The 6,178-nt window shown below is 35.8% G+C and overlaps 1 protein-coding gene across 2 annotated transcripts in view; it reads right to left on the minus strand.

Annotated features, from left to right (window-relative positions):
- pde4bb (phosphodiesterase 4B, cAMP-specific b) overlaps positions 1-5,657 on the minus strand; it is a 158,009-nt gene extending 152,352 nt beyond the window's left edge. The window contains exons 1-2 of one of the 2 annotated variants that reach the window (XM_087240575.1): positions 5,548-5,657; positions 5,378-5,455 (exon numbers count right to left, since the gene is read on the minus strand). The gene's annotated coding sequence lies outside the window, so the exon portion shown is untranslated. The remainder of the gene's footprint in view (positions 1-5,377; positions 5,456-5,547) is intronic. The other variant, XM_087240574.1, reaches the window with a different exon arrangement.
- Between the last annotated feature and the right edge of the window lie 521 nt (positions 5,658-6,178).

Raw genomic sequence — 6,178 nt, forward strand, 5'->3', positions numbered from 1 at the left:
GGTCAGCGGGAAATGTGCCTGTTTAATTTGTCAGAAATGAGTTGCAGTAATGAAGAAATATAATATTAAAAGACATTACAAACAAAACATCAGGCCTTCAGCTCTTACACTGGTGCTGAATGAGATCAAAAACTAAAACAATTAGCAGTTGCCCTATCAGCTTAACAACAGCAGTTTTTTCGTGCTAATAAAGTGCAAGAAATCCATCATCATCCCAATGCCAACATACCTGGGAAAATGAAGAAATATGCGACAGCACTTGCGTCCCTCATTACAGAATTTAATCTCCGTTTTCAAGATTTTTCCGCTATGGATAAGGACATTAAGCTGTTCTCAACCCCTTTCTCTGTTAACGTGGAAGAAGTACAAGAGAGCATGCAGCTGGAACTCATTGAATTGCAGTGCGATGATTCTCTTCGCAGTCGCCACCAGCTTCTTTCGCTGTCCGAGTTTTACAAGAGTTTGGATTCTTCCAAATTTCCCTTGATAAAACGCCATGCACAAAGGATGATAAGTCTGTTTGGCTCCACATATATATGTGAGCAAACATTTTCACTGATGAATCTAAATAAAAGTTAATTGAGAACCAATTTAACTGACAGCCACCACTGTGATTTGCTACGCATATCTACTACATGACTTACTCCTGAATTGACATCAATTCTGAAATCGAAGGCACAACATCACTGTTCACATTAACAGAGTTTATGGTGAGTAAAATATATATTATCATTTTAATAAATTATTCCATAATACTACACATACAAACACATATACACACACACATATATATATATATATATATAGATAGATAGATAGATAGATAGATAGATAGATAGATAGATAGATAGATAGATAGATAGATAGACACACACATACATACACCTGTGTGTGTGTGTGTGTGTGTGTGTGTGTGTGTGTGTGTGTGTGTGTGTGTGTGTGTGTGTGTGTGTGTGTTTATGTGTGTGTGTGTGTGTGTGTGTGTGTGTAAAATTAGGCCCGGGACAACAGTTTTTTTTTTTTTTTTTATCTGGCCCTTGGCCCAAAAAGTTTGGACACCCCTGCTCTAGACTAACTTTTTGCCTTGGTAAAGCTTTTTTTCTTAGGTGAACCACGCATTGAAGAGTATACAGTTTTATATTTATATTAAAGATAAATAAGGCAAGAATATGAGAATGATACATTTTATATTTTTACATCTACAAAATTATCTTGTGGTAGTGCACTTGTTTAATAAAAATATTTGTAATTGTAACATTTAACATGCAATACAGTGCCATCAAAAAAATTTAACCGCATAACCTTTTGTATTTACAAGTAAAATTAGGTTTTATACTCGGCCTAGGCTCAAATCCAAAAAGCACTAAATAACTTATATATTTTTAAATTACACAAGTTAAACTAAATGACTATATATTACGCTAAATAACTAAAATAGGCTATATAGGTGTAATTTAATTCTCTGATAAAAACAAAAGTGATTTAGCAATGCCGCACCACTGACAAGCCAATGGCAGAGAAACAAAGCAACCACAGAAATCGCGGAAACCCCAGTAAGCACTTTTTCCGAATTTATGCCTTTCTTTTTTACATTTACTGTGCGTTTATTGTTAAATAAATCCGTAATGAATAGGCATATAAGTGTATCTTTTGCGTGTGTGCGTGCGAGCATGTATGCGTGCGTTTCCGTCAACTGTGTCTTTCATTACTAAAGGAGCGCTCTTCCAAAAGCGTAAGTTACTTCTTCTGTCTGGCAATATTTTGATGTTTTTAATCAAATGAAAAAACAATTTAGATGAGCCTATAGTCAAAATTTGTAGAAACTGTGAAAAGAAACTCTGCAGCCGCACATTGAATCTAAGGTTTCATTTCATCTTGCTCTTGCTGTCATCCAGATATCAATACGTTGACGCCACATAAACTTCAAGTCACAAAACTGAGGCCGGTGCCAGCTGAAGCACTTGCGAAATGGAAAAAAAAACAGCAATGAAATTAACAGGTAGGCCGAATGTCTTTCAGCCAAAATATCTATCACCCCTATACAGGGCTACCAGCAGGATTTTATTCCAAGGTATATTATAATGATATAAAATATACAATTTGAATAGCCAAAATTAAGTTTCAGTATTTTAAATGCGATTAATCGCAATAAATTTTTTTTTAAAAGTGCGATTAATTAGTTAAATTTTTTTAATCGATTGACAGCACTAATATATATATATATATATATATATATATATATATATATATATATATATATATATAGATCAAGTATAGAGGTCACACACTAAGCACCATGCACTTTGGAATTCTAAATGTAGGTTTCTATCAGGGTACACAACAGTTCCCAGCTACGACTCAGGACACAGTTCATATTTCTGCCGCGCACAGAGGACTACAGTGATGATTGAATGATGTTTCACCGGATGACACCAAAATCGAAAAGCTACTTCAGGGAGCCATGCATCTCTCTAAACCCTGATCCTTTATTGTGGTGCAAATTAAATGGGTCTCGATTTGCAAGTAAGCACAGTTGCTTAGTGGTACCTGTCTGTTCTTGCAACTTCTGTGCCTGCTAAGCTCTTTTTTCCACCGCCGGTCTATAAATTTCGGCTTTCATCGGAGCATGTAGACCAACTGATCTTTTTGAATTAAAATATGTAGTCATTCTGTTAAGTTTCATTACCCATACATGGTCATATATTCAGGCTGTTTTGATTTAAGTTTAAGCAGCATAGTTAAATTAGGCCGCCTTATTTTATTTACCTCCACCGACTGATAGCTGTGGTAAAAAACATTCAAGCTATTTTTTTTTTAAGTTTATGCAGCTAAATTATGCTAGCTTCTAATTTTAGTTAGGCTATGTGCTACTTAACAGTTGTTTGCTTTTGGTGAATTTTTTTTTTTTTTTATTACTTGCGAAGCATTAAAAAAAAAAAAAACTTTTTTAATCCTCATCTGTTGTGATGCTGCTGAAGTAAAATACTGTTTTGATTTAAATGTCAGTTAAATAAAATAACTGAAATGCAGAGTATCGTGTTTTTTATTGTTGTTGTCTCTAATATAGGGCGAGACAGTAGACAGTATATGGCGCAGTAGGTAGTGTTGTCGCCTCACAGCAAGAAGGTCACTGGGTCGCTGGTTCGAACCTCGGCTCAGTTGGCGTTTCTGTGTGGAGTTTGCATGTTCTCCATGCCTTCGCGTGGGTTTCCTCTGGGTGCTCTGGTTTCCCCCACAGTCCAAAGACATGCGGTACAGGTAAATGGTCCGTAGTGGGTGAGTGTGTGTGGTTGTGGATGTTTCCCAGAGATGGGTTGTGGCTGGAAGGGCATCCGCTGCGTAAAAACTTGCTGGATAAGTTGGTGGTTAATTCCGCTGTGGCGACCCCGGATTAATAAAGGGACTAAGCCGACAAGAAAATGAATGAATGAATGAATGTCTCTAATATAGAAAAGGTATGTGCGGGGAGTGCAAGAAAAAGCGAAACAGCTAAAAAACTACAGGGCACAGGGTAAAAACTATTTCTCACTTTGTGGCTGTTCATCAAGAGGTCGACAAGGTTTGTTTGAGCTTGAGTCAACCATGGTTTGTAATTTATGTATATATAAGTTTACCGTAATCTCTCGGCTATGTATTTAAAACATGGCGGTTCCTTTGTTTTCATTCTGGCTTTTCGTGTGAGCGAATTACCTATCTCTGTAAACCAATAACAGTCAGCTGCTCATCTAGCTCTGCCTTTTGGTACCCTTTACAAAGGGTGCTGAAAAAGTGGTAAAGTACGGTTCGGTACACCTTTTGACAGTGGAAACGGCCATAAAAGCGTACTGTACCACTCAGTGGAAATGGGCCATAAGTAGTAAATAACAACACAACGTTTGGTTGTGAAACAGTTTGGACAAAGTTGTCAGCGATTCTTCCTATTGTAAAGTCATGCAGTGTGAAACCCCCTGTCGCCAAACCATCTTGCAGTTTACAAAAAGCAGCGATAAAATGCTAGCCCAGATAGTCATGCAGTGTGAAAACATCTGTGAAATGACTACTTTGAAAATTATACTGTCTGAACTCGGCATAAGCAGCAGCAGCTTAGGGAACTTTCAGAGCCCTGTCAACTGCTAAATGTCTTCTGCTCTGGAAGAAAAGATGGTGCTCTTCAATTTAGAAGGCTTTATCGATGCATTTTTGTGCTTTCTGTGTTTGTCTACTCAACATGGATTAGCCTACATCAATGACTTTCTAAACATGTTCTTATGGTAAATTATTAAAGATGCAGCTTCAAATGCTTACATTTTTTTCACTTTTTCATAACACTTTTTGAGGTTTTTTCCTGTTCTGTGTCAACTGGGTTAAGTACACCCACCAATGTTTAGATTTGATGGTGTTTTAGTGCATGGTTGTTTTTTATATATCATCATTAAATTTATTTTGGGACAAGAGAAAATAAACAACTTAGTAAAGTTGCTTTAGAAATGTAAATTCCACAATATACAGTTTTTAAATTAAGTGAAACAAAAAAAAAAAGGCACGCTACAACAATATAAAATATTCAATTGGACCAATAAGATGATCAATAACTTTATAGTTTTTCAATTAGCTCAACGCATTATTTCTCATGGAACTAATGTTAACAGGCTGTTAATATTGGGCAGTAACTAGAACATTTTGAGTTTTCCGTTTACAGTGCAGAAAAAACCTATTCTCAATGCAATTGCTTGAATGTGAACAAAGTCTGATTGGCAACAATTTAAGCCACTTCAAGATTGGTGTAACAGATTGTAGTAAACAAAATGCATGCTCCTCAATAAATACTGGCAATATAAATACACTAGTTTAATTTAATGCTGATGATAATAAAATTAACTAATGAATGAATGAACATATTACAGAAAGTCTTAGTACATTTATATTAAACCACGGCAGCCCAATTACATCTGATACCATCTCATTAAATTAGTAACGTGAAAGCTTTTACATTTTTCTCAGAGCTGTATGAAAAAAACGGTAGCTATCAATAGTCCACAATACTTCGGTCAAGTTCAGGTTAATAAAGATTAATTACAAACCTGTGGTGTTTCAGTATCCTAGACATGAATGAAATGCTGTTATACAGATATAACACACTACCCTATTTTTTGAAATATTGAATGTCTCCAGTCAAAACACCTTCACGACTCACTGACAATGCTATTTGCGCTTGCCTTGTGAATCGTTCGAACTCTTCTTCAAACGAAAAAGGCACGGGATTTCCCATGAGTTTGACAGAGCAGAGATTTAGCCACGTAATTGAATTATATCAGTATTTTAACAGATCACAATTTCATACACGTGCCATATGCGCGAGCTACTGTCAACACGTTAATGGATGCATTTGGCAACTTACATTATCCCGCACTGTCACGATAATCGTAGGTGATTCACGTCCCAAAACAAATTATTGGACAGCAATTGTAACGGACACCTTTGGCAAAAAAAAAAGTCTATTAAATAGCGCGGTGTTGCATTATGCAACGGACAATAGGATGAGAGACCGAGAGTCGCGAGCAAACTTACCTTAATGCATGCGTAGACGCTTCGAGATGATTGTCGATGATGGACGAATAGATAATTTATTCGTGAGAGCGAACAAAACAGTCCTTTCCGTAAAGCCCTCCTATTCGATTGGAAGTGGTGACCCATCACAAGCGAATGGGACAGCCCTCCTCCGCCCCAACCTCCTCCGCCTCCCAGGGATTCTGGCATTGTTGGTGTGCAGCGATCCACCTGACAGCGATCCTCTTGTTTTCTCCATTTCAACCATATAGAATAACATGAAAGAAACCACAAACAGGCATTATTTAAGATGGATTTGTTCGTGTTTTAATAATTTGCGTTCTATCTATCTATCTATCTATCTATCTATCTATCTATCTATCTATCTATCTATCTATCTATCTATCTATCCTGTATTATTATCCTATATTATTATATTATTATACTATATATTATTTCATGGATACACTAAATTAAATTATATATATATATATATATATATATATATATATATATATATATATATATATATATATATATATAAGTAACATTTTTATTCTCTTCAGCAAAATAGATGTTTTATTTGTATCAAATTAGTCCATTGTTTTCAAAAGATCATGATAATTTCTTTAAGTTACCTTATATGTGTGTT

The sequence above is a fragment of the Danio rerio genome, chromosome 2 (genome assembly GCF_052040795.2).
Source record: "Danio rerio strain M-AB ecotype USA chromosome 2, GRCz13ab, whole genome shotgun sequence".
NCBI lineage: Eukaryota > Metazoa > Chordata > Actinopteri > Cypriniformes > Danionidae > Danio > Danio rerio.